General features: G+C 47.9%; 1 pseudogene; it reads right to left on the reverse strand.

The window, feature by feature from the left end:
- LOC135565449 (insulin-like growth factor 1 receptor) overlaps positions 1 to 20,920 on the reverse strand; it is a 109,071-nt pseudogene that overhangs the window by 75,620 nt on the left and 12,531 nt on the right.

Here is a 20,920-nt window from a genome sequence, read left to right on the forward strand (position 1 = left end):
GGTCAAACGACCACCCCTCTTCACTGTCAAACGCTCCCTAAAACACTTCTGCGAGCAGGCCTTTCTAATCGACCTGGCCCGGGTATCCTGGAAGGACATTGACCTCATCCCGTCAGTTGAGGATGCCTGGTCATTCTTTAAAAGTAACTTCCTCACCATTTTAGATAAGCATGCTCCGTTCAAAAAATGCAGAACCAAGAACAGATACAGCCCTTGGTTCACTCCAGACCTGACTGCCCTCGACCAGCACAAAAACATCCTGTGGCGGACTGCAATAGCATCGAATAGTCCCCGTGATATGCAACTGTTCAGGGAAGTTAGGAACCAATACACGCAGTCAGTCAGGAAAGCTAAGGCCAGCTTCTTCAAGCAGAAGTTTGCATCCTGTAGCTCCAACTCCAAAAAGTTCTGGGACACTGTATAGTCCATGGAGAACAAGAGCACCTCCTCCCAGCTACCCACTGCACTGAGGCTAGGTAACACGGTCTCCACCGATAAATCCATGATTATCGAAAACTTCAACAAGCATTTCTCAACGGCTGGCCATGCCTTCTTCCTGGCTACTCCAACCTCGGCCAACAGCTTCCGACCCATACAAATCAGCTGGGCCTGACAATCTGGAACCTCTATTTCTGAAACTATCCGCTGCCATTGTCGCAACCCCTATTACCAGCCTGTTCAACTTCTCTTTCGTATCATCTGAGATCCCCAAGGATTGGAAAGCTGCCGCAGTCATCCCCCTCTCCAAAGGGGGAGACACCCTGGACCCAAACTGTTACAGACCTATATCCATCCTGCCCTGCCTATCTAAGGTCTTCGAAAGCCAAGTCAACAAACAGATCACGGACCATCTCGAATCCCAACATTCACAAGGCCAGACAGATTACCAGGACGTGTACTCCGAGCATGCGTTGACCAACTGGCAAGTGTCTTCACGGACATTTTCAACCTCTCCCTGTCGGAGTCTGCAATACCAACATGTTTCAAGCAGACTACCATAGTCCCTGTGCCCAAGAACACCGAGGTAACCTGCATAAATTACTACCAACCCTTAGACCCATGTCTGTAGCCATAAAGTGCTTTCAAAGGCTGGTCATGGCTCACATCAACACAATTGTCCCAGAAACCCTAGACACACACCAATTTGCATACCACCCCAACAGATCCACAGATGATGCAATCTCTATTGCACTCCACACTGCCTTTCCCACCTGGGCAAAAGGAACACCTACGTGAGAATGATATTCATTGACTACAGCTCAGCGTTCAACACCATAGTGCCCTCAAAGCACATCACTAAGCTAAGGACCCTGGGACTAAACACATCCCTCTGCAACTGGATCTAAAAAAAAATGGAGGTGGTGAGGGTCGCACCCAGGTGGTAAGGGTAGGTAACAACACATCCGCCATGCTGATCCTCAACACTGGGGCCCCTCAGGGGTGCGTTCTCAGACCCCTCCTGTACTCCCTGTTCACCCATGATTGAGGGGCCAGGCACGACTCCAACACCATCATTAAGTTTGCTGACGACACAACAGTGGTAGGCCTGATCACCAACTACAAAGAGACAGCCTACAGGGAGGAGGTCAGAGACCTGACAGTGTGGTGCCAGGTCAACAACCTCTCCCTCAATGTGATCAAGACAAAAGGAGACGATTGTGGACGACAGGAAAATGATGACAGAGCACAACCCCATTCTCATCGACGGGGCTGTAGTGGAGCAGGTTGAGAGTTTTAAGCTCCTTGGTGTCCACATCACCAATAAACTATCATGGTCCAAACACACCAAGACAGTCATGGTAAGTAAGGTAAGACAAAACATATTCCCCATCAGGAGACTGAAAAGATTTAGCATTGGTCCTCAGATCCTCAAAGGATTACAGAAGGTAGTGCGTACGGAACAGCTTCCTGTCATCCAGGACCTCTATACCAGGCGGTGTCAGAGGAAGGCCCAGTACATCACTGGGGCCAAGCTTCCGGTCATCCAGGACCTCTATACCAGGTGGTGTCAGAGGAAGGCCCAGTACCTCACGCCAAGCTTTGACTCTATACCCCCTGTATATAGCCTCCACATTGACTCTATACCCCCTGTATATAGCCTCCACATTGACTCTATACCCCCTGTATATAGCCTCCACATTGACTCTATACCCCCTGTATATAGCCTCCACATTGACTCTATACCCCCTGTATATAGCCTCCACATTGACTCTATACCCCCTGTATATAGCCTCCACATTGACTCTATACCCCCTGTATATAGCCTCCACATTGACTCTATACCCCTGTATATAGCCTCCACATTGACTCTATACCCCCTGTATATAGCCTCCACATTGACTCTATACCCCTGTATATCCATTGACTCTATACCCCCTGTATATAGCCTCCACATTGACTCTATACCCCTGTATATAGCCTCCACATTGACTCTATACCCCCTGTATATAGCCTCCACATTGACTCTATACCTCCTGTATGTATATAGCCTCCACATTGACTCTATACCCCCTGTATGTATATAGCCTCACTACTGTTATTTTATTGTTGCTTTTTAATTGTTATTTTTCATTTCTTTTTTAAATTCAGATTATTTTAGTAAATGCTTTTGACACTTATTTTTCTTAAAACTGCATTTTTTTAAGGGCTTGTAAGTAAGCATTTAACTGTCATGTCTACACCCGTTGAACTCGGCGCATGCGACAAATAACATTTGATTTGATGAGCAGCGCAACCCAACACCTGTATCGTCTAAGGACTCAGACTAAGGAGAACTGTTGATCCCACAGGTCTGAGTGACAAGTATTGGAGAAAGTCATAGCTATATAACAGCCTCTGTCTCCATCTGCTGGACAGTTTGAAGAAGACAAAACCCACTCACCTCTTGCTCTTGTTGCGTGTGAATCCAGAAGGACAATCAGACATGCACTCTCTTCTGTGAATGACGAAGCGGTCGAAGTCGGGCAGGTGGACGCTGGAGCAGAAGTCCAGGGTGACGCAGCGCCAGCCTTCAAACTTATAGGTATCAGGGGGGCAGTCTGGAACGCAGCGCCCCTCGTGGTAGTAGTGGAGACAGGCAGCGCAAGACGAATCAGTGTTAGGTTCAGTACAGCTACCCAGACACTGGCCGTGACAACACTCACCATCCCACGTACACGCATGACACTTATCAGGACACACTAGAGAGAGAGAGAGAGAGAGAGAGAGAGAAAGAGAAAGAGAGAGAGAAAGAGAGAGAGAAAGAAAGAGAGAGAGACAGAAAAAGAGAGAAAGAGAGAGAGAGAGAGAGAGAGAGAAAGAAGAGAGAGAAGAGAGAGAGAGAAGAGAGAAAGAGAGAGAGAGACGAAGAGAAGAGAGAGAGAGAGAGAGAGAGAGAGAGAGAGAGAGAGAGAGAGAGAGAGAGAGAGAGAGAGAGAGAGAGAAGTCAGTTAATGACTTGACATAGGGAATTCGTACCCATTAATACCATTTCCATCTTTGGATTTAAAAAAAAATCATTATTCAGCACATCGGTACAGCAGATCCCCATATTGTATGGGACACTGAAATGTACTTTTAGAGGCCATTCAATACTCATCATTAAAACAAAAGCAGTTTAGGTCAAAAGACATGAGATCTTTAGAAAGGAATAGAGGAAGTTCATGGTAATGGAATAAATATTGAATCTGCAACATAGAAATGCGAAACGAATTCACAGGAACTCGTGACAAATGATGGAGTCATACATGATTCATCAAACTATATTTTGAAAGAGGAAGCAACATTTAAGCATATGTTTTTCACTGTTAATTTCAATAGAAAGTTAGCAAAAATAGATACGATCATGCAACCATGAAGAGGTAAATGTGTCTATTAATGGAAAAATCACATTGATTAACTTGTTGGTCCTATCACAGTTTATTTACTTACTAACTAATGGCACTGCCTACTCCAGACGACTCGTTTTTTAAATCATTTGAGAAAATAATATTTAATTTTATTTGGAATGCTAAGCCAGACAAAATGAAAAAGTGCCTATTTATATAATGAATATGAGTTTGCGGGGCAAAAATTACTAAATATTAAAGCTTTAAACCTCTCACTAAAATATTTACTCATACATAAATTATACTTAAAACACAAAATGGTTCTCCAGTAGATTAAGAAAAGCTCATCCTTTATTCAAAAATGTTACAATTTACAACTTCTCATTTCCCACTAATTGAAATTATTTTCACGTCCGGATTAAATGCGTGCCCAAATTCAACTGCCTGCTACTCATCCCCAGAAGATAAGATATGTATAGATTTAGTAGATTTGGATAGAAAACACTCTGAAGTTTCTAAAACTGTTTGAATCATGTCTGTCATGTCTGTGAGTATAACAGAACTTATTTAGCAGGAATCCTGATTTCTAAGGGATCTTCTTGCAGTTCCTACCGCTTCCACTGGATGTCAACAGTCTTTAGAAATTGGTTGAGGTTTTTCCTTTGTGTAATAAAGTAGCCCTGTTCAAAACGAGGGTCACATCAAGTGTACTGTTAGAGAAGCGTGACCAGAAAGCTACAGTTTGTTTTCCTCCTGTATTGAACACAGATCATCCCGTCTTCAATTTTATCGATTATTTACGTTAAAAAAATACCTAAAGTACAGTTAACTTTTGAGATATTTTGTAGTCACGTTGCGCAAGTTGGAACTGGTGTTTTTCTGGATCAAACGAGCCAAATAAATAAATGGACATTTCAGATATATATCGACAGATTTATTCAAACAAAAGGACCATTTGTGATGTTTATGGGACATATTGGAGTACCAACAAAAGAAGCACATCAAAGGCAAGGCATGATTTATATTTTTATTTCTGCGTTTTTGTGTCGCGCCTGCAGGGTTTCTCTCTTTGTTTACGGAGGTGCTATCCTCAGATAATAGCATCGTTTGCTTTCACCAAAAAGCCTTTTTTTTTTTGAAATGGGACGTTGGCTGGATTCACAACGAGTGTAGTTTTAATTTGGTATCTTACATGTGTGATTTCATGAAAGTTTGATTTTTATAGTAATTTATTTGAATTTGGCACTCTGCATTGTCACTGGCTTTTGGCCAGGTGGGACGCTAGGGTCCCACATATCCCAGAGAGGTTTCTTTAACGAGTTTGACATACTGCTTTCCCGGGAGCAGGCCCAAATCCCTGTCATTTGCGTGAAGAGAAGACGGAGAAAAAGAGGATGGAGATCGGGCTACCTTCTAAGGAAGTCTCGCCTGAGGTAGAGTATCTCATGATAAGCTGTAGATCACACTATCTGTATTTTTCATAGCTGTCTACATACCACCACAGACCGATGCTGGCACTAAGACCACACTCAATGGGCTGTATTCCACACTAAGCAAACAGGAAAATGCTCATCCAGGCAGCACTCCTAGTGGCCGGGGACTTTAATGCAGGGAAACTTAAATCCGTTTTACCAAATTTCTATCAGCATGTTAAATGTGCAACCAGAGGTAAAACAACTCTAGACCACCTGTACTCCACACACAGAGACACAAACAAAGCTCTCCCTCGCCCTACAGTCAGCAAATCTGACCACAATTCTATCCTCCTGATTCCTGCTTACAAGCAAAAAATTAAAGCAGGAAGCACCAGTGACTCGGTCTATAAAAAAGTGGTCAGATGAAGCAGATGCTACACTACAGGACTGTTTTGCTAGAACAGACTGGATAATGTTCCAGGATTCCTCTGATGGCATTGAGGAGCACACCATATCAGTCGATGACGTCGTCCCCACAGTGACCGTATGTACATACACCAACCAGAAGCCATGGATTACAGGCAACAGACGCACTGAGCTAGAGGCTAGAGCTGCCGCTTTCAAGGAGCAGGCGTCTAACCCGGAAGTTCATAAGAAACCCGCTGCGCCCCCAACGAACCATCAAACAGGCAAAGCTTCAATACAGGACTAAGATCGAATCGTACTACACCGGTTCCGACGCTCGTCGGATGTGGCAGGGCTTGCAAACCATTACAGACTACAAAGGGAAGCACAGCCGAGAGCTGCCCAGTGACACGAGCTCAACACCTTCTATGCCTGCTTCGAGGAAAATAACAATGAAACATGCATGAGAGCGCCAGTTGTTCCGGACGACTCTGTGATCAAGCTCTCCATAGCCGATGTGAGTAAGACCTTTAAACAGGTCAACATTCAAAGCCGTGGGGCCAGATGGATTACCAGGACATGTACTCCGACCAACTGGCAAGTGTCTTCACTGACATTTTCAACCTCTCCCTCACGAGTCTGCAATACCAACAAGTTTCAAGCAGAAACTCCCACTCTCATCGACGGGGCTGTCGTGGAGCAGGTTGAGAGCGTCAAGTTCCTTGGTGTCCACATCACCAACAAACTAACATGGTCCAAGCTAGGGTTGCAAAATTCTGGGAACTTTCAATAAAATGACTCTGTACCGAGAACCCCCTGTATGGATAGCTGAATTTCCAGTTTATTCCCTCTGTACCGAGATTCCTCCCCAAGATTTTGGGGAAACCAGGGAATTTATTTGCAACCGTAAGCACCCAAGATAGTATGATGAGCCTCAACAAAACCTCTTTACCATCAGGAGACTGAAAAGACAGATCACTGGGGCCAAGCTTCCTGTCATCCAGACTCTGTACTCAGTGGAAGGCCCTAAAAATGGTCAAAGACTACAGCCTCCAGTCATTGACTCTGCTACTGCACGGCCGGTACCCCTAGGTCCAAGAGGAATAAATAGCCTACCCCACATAAGACTCTGAACAGAACAGCTAATCAAATGGCTACCCAGACTATTTGCATTGACCCCCCTAATGAAATGGCCCCCAGACTATTTGCATTGACCCCCCTAATGAAATGGCTACCCAGACTATTTGCATTGACCCCTAATGAAATGGCTCCCCAGACTATTTGCATTGACCCCTGTAATGAAATGCCTCCAGACATTTGCATTGACCGTAATGAAATGGCCCTGTATTTGCATTGAGCCTCCTAATGACCTCTGTAATGAAATGGCTACCCAGACTATTTGACATTGACCCTAACCCTAATGAAATGGCTACCCAGACTATTTGCTCTGTACCTAATGAAATGGCTCCCCTGACTATTTGCATTGCCTCCCCTAATGAAATGGCTCCCCAGACTATTTGCATTGACCCCCCTAATGAAATGGCTCCAGACATTTGCTCTGATCCCCCCCTAATGAAATGGCCTCAGACTATTTGCATTGACTCCCCCTAATGAAATGGCTCTGTGCAGACTATTTGCATATGAGCCTCCCCTAATGAAATTGACTTTGCATTGACCCCTCCCCTAATGAAACCCCCAGACTATTTGCATTGCCCCTAATGAAATGGCTCTGTATTTGCATTGACACCCCCCCTAATGAAATGGCCTCCATTTGCATTGACTCTCCCTTTTACACCGCCTACCTCTGTTGTCATCATCTATGCACAGTCACTTTAATAACTGTACCTACATGTACATATTACCTCAACTAACCAGTGACCCCACATTGACTCTGTACCGGGTACCCCTGTATATAGCCTCCACATTGACTCTGTACTGTACCCCCTGTATATAGCCTCCACATTGACTCTGTACCGTAACACCCTGTATATAGCCTCCACATTGACTCTGTACCCTGTAACACTCTGTTATAGCCTCTTTGACTCTGTACAGACAACACTCTGTATATAGAAACCACATTGATCTGTAGGACAACATCTGATATAGCCATCCACATTGAAAAAGAAAATGGGAACACTCTTTTAGCCCCAATTCCATTGACTCTGTACTGGTACAAAGAAATAGCCTCCACATTGATCAACACTTCTTCCATTTAAATTATAGCCTCCACATTCTCTGTACCAAACCCCTGTATATAGCCTCCACATTTTGTCAGGACCCTGTAGCCTCCACATTGATCTGTACCTTAATTTGATATAGCCTCCATTATTGACAAATTAAGATCTGTATATAGTTTAAACATTGACTCTGGACACTAAATAGCCTTTCTACATTGACTCTGTTCAATGAACACCCATATAGCCTCCACATTGAATGAACATGCACCTCTGTATAAGCCTCATTACTCTGTACCCTGTATATAGCTCCACATTGACTCTGTACCGTAACACTCTGTATATAGCCTCCACATTGACTTAAAACTTAACACTCTGTATATAGCCTCCACATTGACTCTGAAAAACACCCTGGAAAGATCCACATTGTCTCTGTACCCTGTACATAGCCTCCAGGCATGACTGCAAGGAGGCATGTATATAGCCTCCACATTGACTCTGTACAGGATGGACACTCTGTATATAGCCTCCACATTGACTCTGTACCGTAACACACCTGTATATAGCCTCCACATTGACTCTGTAACATAAACACTCTGTATATAGCCTGCCACATTGACTCTGTACCAGGTAACACTGCCTGTATATAGCCTCCACATTGACTCTGTACAATCCCTCTGTCAGTAGCTCCACATTGACTCTGTACCCTCTGTATATAGTCTGTTATTGTTATTTTACTGCTGCTCTTTAATTACCTTCAGACAAACTGGCCTAACCAGAAACCACTTCCATTTGAGGACACAAATGTTGACAGCTGGACCATACAGATTGAAAAAAAGAAAATGGGAAGATATTTTCGATGTGCCAATTCCATGTGTTTATGAACTGGTACAAAGAAAACAACACTTGATACAACACTTCTTCCATTTAAATTATAGCGTCAGCAAAAAAAAAGAAACGTTTTTCAGGACCCTGTCTTTCAAAGATCATCGTAATTTGGATTTTTACAAATTAAGATCTGGGGCGGTTTAAACACTGTTTCTTAGGACACTAAAGAGGCCTTTCTACTGACTCTGTTCAATGAACCATAAACAATGAATGAACATGCACCTCTGGAACGGTCATTAAGACACTAACAGCTTACAGACGGCAGGCAATTAAGGTCACAGTTATTAAAACTTAGGACACTAAAGAGGCCTTTCTACTGACTCTGGAAAAACACCAAAGGAAAGATGCCCAGGGTCCCTGCTCATCTGCGTGAACATGCCTTAGGCATGCTGCAAGGAGGCATGAGGACTGCAGCTGTGGCCAGGAGACAGGATGGACAGCTGATCGTCTTCATAGTGGCTGACCACGTGTAACAACACCTGAACAGGATCAGTACATCAGAACATCACACCTGTGGGACAGGTACAGGATGGCAACAACAACTGCCCGAGTTACACCAGGAATGCACAATCCCTCCATCAGTGCTCAGACTGTCCGTAATAGGCTGAGAGAGGCTGGACTGAGGGCTTGTAGGCCTGTTGTAAGGCAGGTCCTCACCAGCAACAATGTTGTCTATGGGCACAAACCCGTCGTCACTGGACCAGACAGGACAGGCAAAAAGTGACTAACGAGACGCGGTTTAGTGTCTCACCGGGGGTGATGGTCGGATTCGTGATTAGCGTCGAAGGAATAAGTGTTACACCGAGGCCTGTACTCTGGAGCAGGATCGATTTGGAGGTGGAGGGTCCGTCATGGTCTGGGGCGGTGTGTCACAGCATCATCAGACTGAGCTGGTTGATCGATTTGGAGGTGGAGGATCCGTCATGGTCTGGGGCGGTGAGTCACAGCATCATCGGACTGAGCTGGTTGCCATTGCAGGCAATCTCAACGCTGTGCGTTACAGGGAAGACATCCTCCTCCCTCATGTGGTACCCTTCCTGCAGGCTCATCCTGACATGACCCTCCAGCATGACAACGCTGTGCGTTACAGGGAAGACATCCTCCTCCCTCATGTGGTACCCTTCCTGCAGGCTCATCCTGACATGACCCTCCAGCATGACAACGCTGTGCGTTACAGGGAAGACATCCTCCTCCCTCATGTGGTACACTTCCTGCAGGCTCATCCTGACATGACCCTCCAGCATGACAACGCTGTGCGTTACAGGGAAGACATCCTCCTCCCTCATGTGGTACCCTTCCTGCAGGCTCATCCTGACATGACCCTCCAGCATGACAACGCTGTGCGTTACAGGGAAGACATCCTCCTCCCTCATGTGGTACACTTCCTGCAGGCTCATCCTGACATGACCCTCCAGCATGACAATGCTGTGCGTTACAGGAAGACATCCTCCTCCCTCATGTGGTACACTTCCTGCAGGCTCATCCTGACATGACCCTCCAGCATGACAACGCTGTGCGTTACAGGGAAGACATCCTCCTCCCTCATGTGGTACCCTTCCTGCAGGCTCATCCTGACATGACCCTCCAGCATGACAACGCTGTGCGTTACAGGGAAGACATCCTCCTCCCTCATGTGGTACCCTTCCTGCAGGCTCATCCTGACATGACCCTCCAGCATGACAACGCTGTGCGTTACAGGAAGACATCCTCCTCCCTCATGTGGTTCCCTTCCTGCAGGCTCATCCTGACATGACCCTCCAGCATGACAACGCTGTGCGTTACAGGAAGACATCCTCCTCCCTCATGTGGTACCCTTCCTGCAGGCTCATCCTGACATGACCCTCCAGCATGACAACGCTGTGCGTTACAGGGAAGACATCCTCCTCCCTCATGTGGTACCCTTCCTGCAGGCTCATCCTGACATGACCCTCCAGCATGACAACGCTGTGCGTTACAGGGAAGATGTCCACCTCCCTCATGTGGTACCCTTCCTGCAGGCTCATCCTGACATGACCCTCCAGCATGACAACGCTGTGCGTTACAGGGAAGATGTCCTCCTCCCTCATGTGGTACCCTTCCTGCAGGCTCATCCTGACATGACCCTCCAGCATGACAACGCTGTGCGTTACAGGGAAGACATCCTCCTCCCTCATGTGGTACCCTTCCTGCAGGCTCATCCTGACATGACCCTCCAGCATGACAACGCTGTGCGTTACAGGGAAGATGTCCTCCTCCCTCATGTGGTTCCCTTCCTGCAGGCTCATCCTGACATGACCCTCCAGCATGACAACGCTGTGCGTTACAGGGAAGACATCCTCCTCCCTCATGTGGTACCCTTCCTGCAGGCTCATCCTGACATGACCCTCCAGCATGACAACGCCACCAGCCATACTGCTCGTTCTGTGTGTGATTTCCTGCAAGACAGGAATGTCAGTGTTCTGCCATGGCCAGCGAAGAGCCCGGATCTCAATCCCATTGAGCACGCCTGGAACCTGTTAGATCGGAGGGTGGGGGCTAGGACCATTGCACCCAGAAATGTCTGGGAACTTGCAGGTGCCTTGGTGGAAGAGTGGGGTAACATCTCACAGCAAGAACTGGCAAATCTGGTGCAATCCATGAGGAGGAGATCCACTGCAGAACTTAATGCAGCTGGTGGCCACACCAGATACTGACTGTTACTTTTGATTTTTACCCCCCCATCCCTTTGTTCAGGGACACATTATTCCATTTCTGTTAGTCACGTGTCTGTTAGTCACGTGTCTGTTAGTCACGTGTCTGTTAGTCACGTGTCTGTTAGTCACGTGTCTGTTAGTCACGTGTCTGTAGTCACGTGTCTGTTAGTCACGTGTCTGTAGTCACGTGTCTGTAGTCACATGTCTGTTAGTCACATGTCTGTTAGTCACATGTCTGTTAGTCACATGTCTGTTAGTCACATGTCTGTGGAACTTGTTCAGTTTATGTCTCAGTTGTTCAATCTCATTGTGTTCATACAAATATTTACACGTCAACTTTTCTGAAAATAAATGCAGTTGACAGTGAGAGGACATTTATTTTTTTGCTGAGTACAACAATCGCAGCTCTGTAGATTTTGCCTCGAAGAGACAGAATCACTAGATCATTTATTCTGGTATTGCCCCTATGCAGCTTGTTTCTAGTCACAGGTTCAGGAATGGTTAAAGAAATAAAAAATAAATCACAACGTGCACTTAAAGTTCATGTAGAAAATAGTAAAAATAAAAATAAAAAAATACTTTCATGAGTAGGTGTGTCCAAACGTTGACTGGTACTAAAAAAAATATCATTTCTATTTATTTTTTGGGGAGGGTTTCGAAACTTCTCCCACGACCCCATTTTCATATCAGGTGACCCCCACATGGGGCCGTGACTCCTAGTTTGAGAACCCCTACGCTAGAGTTTGGACAGTGGCGGGAGATCTAGGTGTTCCAGAGTCTAGTTGAAGTGTGAACTGTGAGCTGGTTGACTGGTTCCTCCGGGGACAGGCAGCACGGTGCTGGTTTCTCTCTGTATGTCATTATCTGCCGTGTCATCTCCCTGGACTGTGAGCTGGTTGACTGGTTCCTCTGGGGACAGGCAGCACGGTGCTGGTTTCTCTCTGTATGTCATTATCTGCCGTGTCATCTCCCTGAACTGTGGGAACTCACCTGAGGTCATCACTTTCTACCTGCTGGAAACAGTCTGTCATGCTACCTGTCACCTCTACATCAGGGGAGAGAAGGCAGAGAGAGGCCTTACAGCACAGCACTCAGAGGCCAGGTAGAGAGAGAGAAGGCAGAGAGAGGCCTTACAGCACAGCACTCAGAGGCCAGGTAGAGAGAGAGAGAAGGCAGAGAGAGGCCTTACAGCACAGCACTCAGAGGCCAGGTAGAGAGAGAGAGAAGGCAGAGAGAGGCCTTACAGCACAGCACTCAGAGGCCAGGTAGAGAGAGAGAAGGAGTGAGGATGGGGTCAGAGAAGGGGTGGTAGGCCAGGTAGAGAGAGAGAAGGAGTGAGGATGGGGTCAGAGAAGGGGTGGTAGGCCAGGTAGAGAGAGAGAAGGAGTGAGGATGGGGTCAGAGAAGGGGTGGTAGGCCAGGTAGAGAGAGAGAAGGAGTGAGGATGGGGTCAGAGAAGGGGTGGTACGCCAGGTAGAGAGAGAGAAGGAGTGAGGATGGGGTCAGAGAAGGGGTGGTACGCCAGGTAGAGAGAGAGAAGGAGTGAGGATGGGGTCAGAGAAGGGTGGTACGCCAGGTAGAGAGAGAGAAGGAGTGAGGATGGGGTCAGAGAAGGGGTGGTACGCCAGGTAGAGAAAGAGAAGGAGTGAGGATGGGGTCAGAGAAGGGGTGGTACGCCAGGTAGAGAGAGAGAAGGAGTGAGGATGGGGTCAGAGAAGGGGTGGTACGCCAGGTAGAGAGAGAGAAGGAGTGAGGATGGGGTCAGAGAAGGGGTGGTACGCCAGGTAGAGAGAGAGAAGGAGTGAGGATGGGGTCAGAGAAGGGGTGGTACGCCAGGTAGAGAGAGAGAAGGAGTGAGGATGGGGTCAGAGAAGGGGTGGTACGCCAGGTAGAGAGAGAGAAGGAGTGAGGATGGGGTCAGAGTAGGGGTGGTACGCCAGGTAGAGAGAGAAGGAGTGAGGATGGGGTCAGAGAAGGGGTGGTACGCCAGGTAGAGAAAGAGAAGGAGTGAGGATGGGGTCAGAGAAGGGGTGGTACGCCAGGTAGAGAGAGAGAAGGAGTGAGGATGGGGTCAGAGAAGGGGTGGTACGCCAGGTAGAGAGAGAGAAGGAGTGAGGATGGGGTCAGAGAAGGGGTGGTACGCCAGGTAGAGAGAGAGAAGGAGTGAGGATGGGGTCAGAGAAGGGGTGGTACGCCAGGTAGAGAGAGAGAAGGAGTGAGGATGGGGTCAGAGAAGGGGTGGTACACTATTTATACTGGCAGTGGGCTGGCATGGTTCTGGTCCAAACGCTTTGGTCCAAAGTAATGCAGCATTTGGGACTGGGCCAGGGGACCAGACAAGGCAGAAGGGGGTCAGGAACACCATTTGGGACTGGGCCAGGGGACCAGACAAGGCAGAAGGGGTCAGGAACACCATTTGGGACTGGGCCAGGGGACCAGACATGGCAGAGGGGGTCAGGAACACCATTTGGGACTGGACCAGGGGACCAGACATGGCAGAAGGGGTCAGGAACACCATTTGGGACTGGGTCAGGAACACCATTTGGGACTGGGCCAGGGTACCAGACATGGCAGAAGGGGTCAGGAACACCATTTGGGACTGGGCCAGGGGGACCAGACGAGGCAGAGGATGGCAGGAACACCATTTGGGACTGGGTCAGGAACACCATTTGGGACTGGGCCAGGGGACCAGACAAGGCAGAGGCGGCCAGGAACACCATTTGGGACTGGGCCAGGGGACCAGACATGGCAGAGGGGGTCAGGAACACCATTTGGGACTGGGCCAGGGGACCAGACATGGCAGAGGGGGTCAGGAACACCATTTGGGACTGGACCAGGGGACCAGACGAGGCAGTGGATGGCAGGAACAGGCTCTTCCACAACACCAAGACTGTCACAAACACACACAGTAGCACTGCTGCTGTCATGAAGCCTGGGGGACGGCACAGGCTGTACCCACACCCCCTCCACCCAACACAAACACACACAGTAGCACTGCTGCTGTCATGAAGCCTGGGGGACGGCACAGGCTGTACCCACACCCCTCCACCCAACACAAACACACACAGTAGCACTGCTGCTGTCATGAAGCCTGGGGACGGCACAGGCTGTACCCACACCCCTCCACCCAACACAAACACACACAGTAGCACTGCTGCTGTCATGAAGCCTGGGGACGGCACAGGCTGTACCCACACCCCCTCCACCCAACACAAACACACACAGTAGCACTGCTGCTGTCATGAAGCCTGGGGGACGGCACAGGCTGTACCCACACCCCCTCCACCCAACACAGACACACACAGTAGCACTGCTGCTGTCATGAAGCCTGGGGGACGGCACAGGCTGTACCCACACCCCCTCCACCCAACACAGACACACACAGTAGCACTGCTGCTGTCATGAAGCCTGGGGGACGGCACAGGCTGTACCCACACCCTCCACCCAACACAGACACACACAAGCACTGCTGCTGTCATGAAGCCTGGGGGACGGCACAGGCTGTACCCACACCCCTCCACCCAACACAAACACACACAGTAGCACTGCTGCTGTCATGAACACCAGAGGCACGGAGGAGACCACACCCCTCCAGTCAACACAGATAACACACAGTAGCACTGCTGCTGTCATGAAACTGGGGGACTGCACAGGCTGTTACCCACACCCCTCCACAACACAGACACACCAACTAATGCTGCAGAGCATGACAACCAGGGAAAGGAGGGTAAAGGACAACTACTCTAGACATGTTTGATGTGACAACTACCCGAGCTGTTTCCAAGACAAGTACTGCCAGCTACAGATGACAACTACTTTAAGAGCCAACTGCCGAGCTGTTTCCAATGACAACTACTGCCGAGCTGTTTCCAATGACAACTACTGCCGAGCTGTTTCCAATGACAACTACTGCCGAGCTGTTTCCAATGACAACTACTGCCGAGCTGTTTCCAATGACAACTACTGCCGAGCTGTTTCCAATGACAACTACTGCCGAGCTGTTTCCAATGACAACTACTGCCGAGCTGTTTCCAATGACAACTACTGCCGAGCTGTTTCCAATGACAACTACTGCCGAGCTGTTTCCAATGACAACTACTGCCGAGCTGTTTCCAATGACAACTACTGCCGAGCTGTTTCCAATGACAACTACTGCCAAGCTGTTTCCAATGACAACTACTGCCAAGCTGTTTCCAATGACAACTACTGCCAAGCTGTTTCTAATGACAACTACTGCCAAGCTGTTTCTAATGACAACTACTGCCAAGCTGTTTCTAATGCCAACTACTGCCAAGCTGTTTCTAATGCCAACTACTGCCAAGCTGTTTCCAATGACAACTACTGCCAAGCTGTTTCCAATGACAACTACTGCCAAGCTGTTTCCAATGACAACTACTGCCAAGCTGTTTCTAATGACAACTACTGCCAAGCTGTTTCTAATGACAACTACTGCCAAGCTGTTTCTAATGACAACTACTGCCGAGCTGTTTCTAATGACAACTACTGCCGAGCTGTTTCTAATGACAACTACTGCCGAGCTGTTTCTAATGACAACTACTGCCGAGCTGTTTCTAATGACAACTACTGCCGAGCTGTTTCTAATGACAACTACTGCCGAGCTGTTTCCAATGACAACTACTGCCGAGCTGTTTCCAATGACAACTACTGCCGAGCTGTTTCCAATGACAACTACTGCCGAGCTGTTTCCAATGACAACTACTGCCAAGCTGTTTCTAATGACAACTACTGCCAAGCTGTTTCTAATGACAACTACTGCCAATCTGTTTCTAATGACAACTACTGCCAAGCTGTTTCTAATGACAACTACTGCCAAGCTGTTTCTAATGACAACTACTTCCAAGCTGTTTCTAATGACAACTACTGCCAAGCTGTTTCTAATGACAACTACTGCCAAGCTGTTTCAATGACAACTACTGCCAAGCTGTTTCTAATGACAACTACTGCCAAGCTGTTTCTAATGACAACTACTGCCGAGCTGTTTCTAATGACAACTACTGCCGAGCTGTTTCTAATGACAACTACTGCCGAGCTGTTTCTAATGACAACTACTGCCGAGCTGTTTCTAATGCCAACTACTGCCGAGCTGTTTCTAATGACAACTACTGCCGAGCTGTTTCTAATGACAACTACTGCCGAGCTGTTTCTAATGACAACTACTGCCGAGCTGTTTCTAATGACAACTACTGCCGAGCTGTTTCTAATGACAACTACTGCCAAGCTGTTTCCAATGACAACTACTGCCAAGCTGTTTCTAATGACAACTACTGCCAAGCTGTTTCTAATGACAACTACTGCCAAGCTGTTTCTAATGACAACTACTGCCAAGCTGTTTCTAATGACAACTACTGCCGAGCTGTTTCTAATGACAACTACTGCCGAGCTGTTTCTAATGACAACTACTGCCGAGCTGTTTCTAATGCCAACTACTGCCGAGCTGTTTCTAATGACAACTACTGCCGAGCTGTTTCTAATGACAACTACTGCCAAGCTGTTTCTAATGACAACTACTATTGACCAGGGTCTGTTTTAATGACAACTACTGACAGGTGTCTGTTTTATGACAACTACTGACAGGGGCTGTTTCTAATGCCAACTACTGCCAGGGGTCTGTTTTATGACAACTACTGACAGGGGCTGTTTTATGCCAACTACTGCCAAGCTGTTTCTAATGACAGGGGTCTTGTTTTATACCAGGTATTGACCAGGGGTCGTGTTTTATAGCGCGTATTGACAGGGTCTTGTTTTATACCGCGTATTGACAGGGGTCGTGTTTTATACAGCGTATTGACAGGGGTCGTGTTTTATACCGTGTATTGACAGGGGTCTTGTTTTATACCGCGTATTGACAGGGGTCGTGTTTTATACTGTGTATTGACCAGGGGTCGTGTTTTATACCGCGTATTGACAGGGGTCGTGTTTTATACAGCGTATTGACAGGGGTCGTGTTTTATACCAGGTTTTGACCAGGGGTCGTGTTTTATACAGCGTATTGACAGGGGTCATGTTTTATACCAGTTATTGACAGGGGTCGTGTTTTATACCAGGTATTGACCAGGGGTCGTGTTTTATACTGGTTATTGACCAGGGGTCGCGTTTTATACCAGGTATTGACCAGGGGTCGCGTTTTATACCAGGTATTGACCAGGGGTCAATACCTGGTATAAAAAAATTATAAATTGGTGGGGTTTTTTCGCTTCAATAGAATGATCAGGGACATATTTATGCTGCAATAGTTTGTGTCGGGGGTCTAGTCGAGGGTCAGTCTGTTATATCTGGAGTATTTGTGTGAATTAAAGTATGCTCTCTCTAATTCTCTCTCTGAGGACCTGAGCCCTAGGACCATGCCTCAAGACTACCTGGCCTGATGACTCCTTGCTGTCCCCAGTCCACCTGGTCGTGCTGCTGCTCCAGTTTCAACTGTTCTGCCTGCGGCTATGGAACCCTGACCTGTTCACCGGACGTGCTACCTGTCCCAGACCTGCTGTTTTCAACTCTCTAGAGACAGCAGGAGCGGTAGAGATACTCTTAATGATCGGCTATGAAAAGCCAACTGACATTTACTCCTGAGGTGCTGACTTGTTGCACCCTCGTCAACTACTGTGATTTTAATATTTGACCATGCTGGTCATTTATGAACATTTGAACATCTTGGCCATGTTCTGTTATAATCTCCACCCGGCACAGCCAGAAGAGGACTGGCCACCCCTAAGAGTCTGGTTCCTCTCTAGGTTTCTTCCTAGGTTTTGGCCTTTCTAGGGAGTTTTTCCTAGACACCGTGCTTCTACACCTGCATTGCTTGCTGTTTGGGGTTTTAGGCTGGGTTTCTGCACAACACTTTGAGATATCAGCTGATGTACGAAGGGCTTTATAAATACAATTGATTGATGTACGTGCAACTACAGTTTTCCGTCACAGAAAAAAAGTTCCATTTCTTTTTTTTTTTTTGGAGTGTAAAGTGTTGGTCCCATGTTTCCTGAGCTGAAATAAGAGATCTCAGAAATGTTACATAACGCTTAAAGGGCTTATTTCTCTCAAATTCTGTGCACAAATGGTTTTACATCCCCGTTAATGAGCATGTCTTTGCCAAGACAATCCATGCATCTGACAGGTGTGGCATATCAAGAAGCTGATCAATCAGCATGATCATTACACAGGTGCACCTTGTGCTGGGGACAATAAAAGGCCATTCTAAAATCTGCAGTTGTGTCACAAAAAACCCACAGATGTCTCAAGTTGAGGGAGTGTGTAATTGGCATGAATGTCCACCAGAGCTGAATTGAATGTTAATTTCTCTAGCACAAGCCGCCTCCGTCGATGTAGAGAATTTGCCAGTTGATGTTTTTCTTCAGTGTACTATGGGGTGGCCAGGTAGAGTCATTACTCATTTGGATTGCAGAGACAAAGAGACTGTTCTAGCATCTTCAAAGTGCACAAATATTTATTCATTATCCATTTTTTGGGGTGGGGGTGGCGCGACGGCAATCGTTTTGCCAGCACCACAGCGGAAACACTGATCCACCCGTCCCCTCAGCACCACAGGGGAAACACTGATCCACCCGTCCCCTCAGCACCACAGGGGAAACACTGATCCACCCGTCCCCTCAGCACCACAGGGGAAACACTGATCCACCCGTCCCCTCAGCACCACAGGGGAAACACTGATCCACCCGTCCCCTCCACTATTTTCACACACATTCTTGCACATTCTAGTCATCCGTCAGCCCTACCCTAGTTAGTCATCCGTCATCCCTACCCTAGCTAGTCATCCGTCATCCCTACCCTAGCTAGTCATCCGTCATCCCTACCCTAGCTAGTCATCCCTACCCTAGCTAGTCATCCCTACCCTAGCTAGTCATCCCCCTCCTACCCTAGCTAGTCATCCGTCATCCCTACCCTAGCTAGTCATCCCTACCCTAGCTAGTCATCCGTCGTCCCTACCCTAGCTAGTCACCCGTCGTCCCTACCCTAGCTAGTCACCCGTCGTCCCTACCCTAGCTAGTCACCCGTCGTCCCTACCCTAGCTAGTCACCCGTCGTCCCTACCCTAGCTAGTCACCCGTCGTCCCTACCCTAGCTAGTCACCCGTCGTCCCTACCCTAGCTAGTCAACCGTCGTCCCTACCCTAGCTAGTCACCCGTCGTCCCTACCCTAGCTAGTCACCCGTCGTCCCTACCCTAGCTAGTCATCCGTCGTCCCTCCTCCTACCCTAGCTAGTCATCCGTCATCCCTACCCTAGCTAGTCATCCGTCATCCCTCCTCCTACCCTAGCTAGTCATCCGTCATCCCTCCTCCTACCCTAGCTAGTCATCCGTCATCCCTACCCTAGCTAGTCATCCGTCATCCCTACCCTAGCTAGTCATCCGTCGTCCCTACCCTAGCTAGTCCTCCGTCGTCCCTACCCTAGCTAGTCATCCGTCGTCTCTGAGAGGAAATAATGTGAATATTTCAGATGATTCCCGGCAGTTCTATATCCAACAGACAAAACACTGGTCTATAGACATCGTGTGCCAGAAATAATACGATGAGGCAAAGCTAGACGAGCAGACAGACAGTGGTGACATCAGGTCAGTATGTTTTGGCAAAGCTAGACGAGCAGACAGACAGTGGTGACATCAGGTCAGTATGTTTTGGCAAAGCTAGACGAGCAGACAGACAGTGGTGACATCAGGTCAGTATGTTTTGGCAAAGCTAGACGAGCAGACAGACAGTGGTGACATCAGGTCAGTATGTTTTGGCAAAGCTAGACGAGCAGACAGACAGTGGTGACATCAGGTCAGTATGTTTTGGCAAAGCTAGACGAGCAGACAGACAGTGGTGACATCAGGTCAGTATGTTTTGGCAAAGCTAGACGAGCAGACAGACAGTGGTGACATCAGGTCAGTATGTTTTGGCAAAGCTAGACGAGCAGACAGACAGTGGTGACATCAGGTCAGTATGTTTTGGCAAAGCTAGACGAGCAGACAGACAGTGGTGACATCAGGTCAGTATGTTTTGGCATGTGAAATGTAAACAGCAGTTTAAAGAAAGCTACAAGTGGTTGTTGGATGGGAGGGAGGTGAGGCAGCGTAGCAGAATAGAGATGAGAGGTCAGACTGTGTGTGTGTGTGTGTGTGTGTGTGGTGTGTGGTGTGTGTGTGGTGTGTGTGTGTGTCAGATATAGCTTGGTGTATTGAGGACCACCAGCTGGTATACTGTCAGATATAGCTTGGTGTATTGAACAAGTGAACTGGCTTGCTATGCAGCCGCGAGACTTGGGAACTGGCTTGCTATGCAGCCGCGAGACTTGGGAACTGGCTTGCTATGCAGCCGCGAGACTTGGGAACTGGCTTGCTATGCAGCCGCGAGACTTGGGAACTGGCTTGCTATGCAGCCGCGAGACTTGGGAACTGGCTTGCTATGCAGCCGCGAGACTTGGGAACTGGCTTGCTATGCAGCCGCGAGACTTGGGAACTGGCTTGCTATGCAGCCGCGAGACTTGGGAACTGGCTTGCTATGCAGCCGCGAGACTTGGGAACTGGCTTGCTATGCAGCCGCGAGACT

The sequence above is a fragment of the Oncorhynchus nerka genome, linkage group LG27 (assembly GCF_034236695.1).
Source record: "Oncorhynchus nerka isolate Pitt River linkage group LG27, Oner_Uvic_2.0, whole genome shotgun sequence".
NCBI lineage: Eukaryota > Metazoa > Chordata > Actinopteri > Salmoniformes > Salmonidae > Oncorhynchus > Oncorhynchus nerka.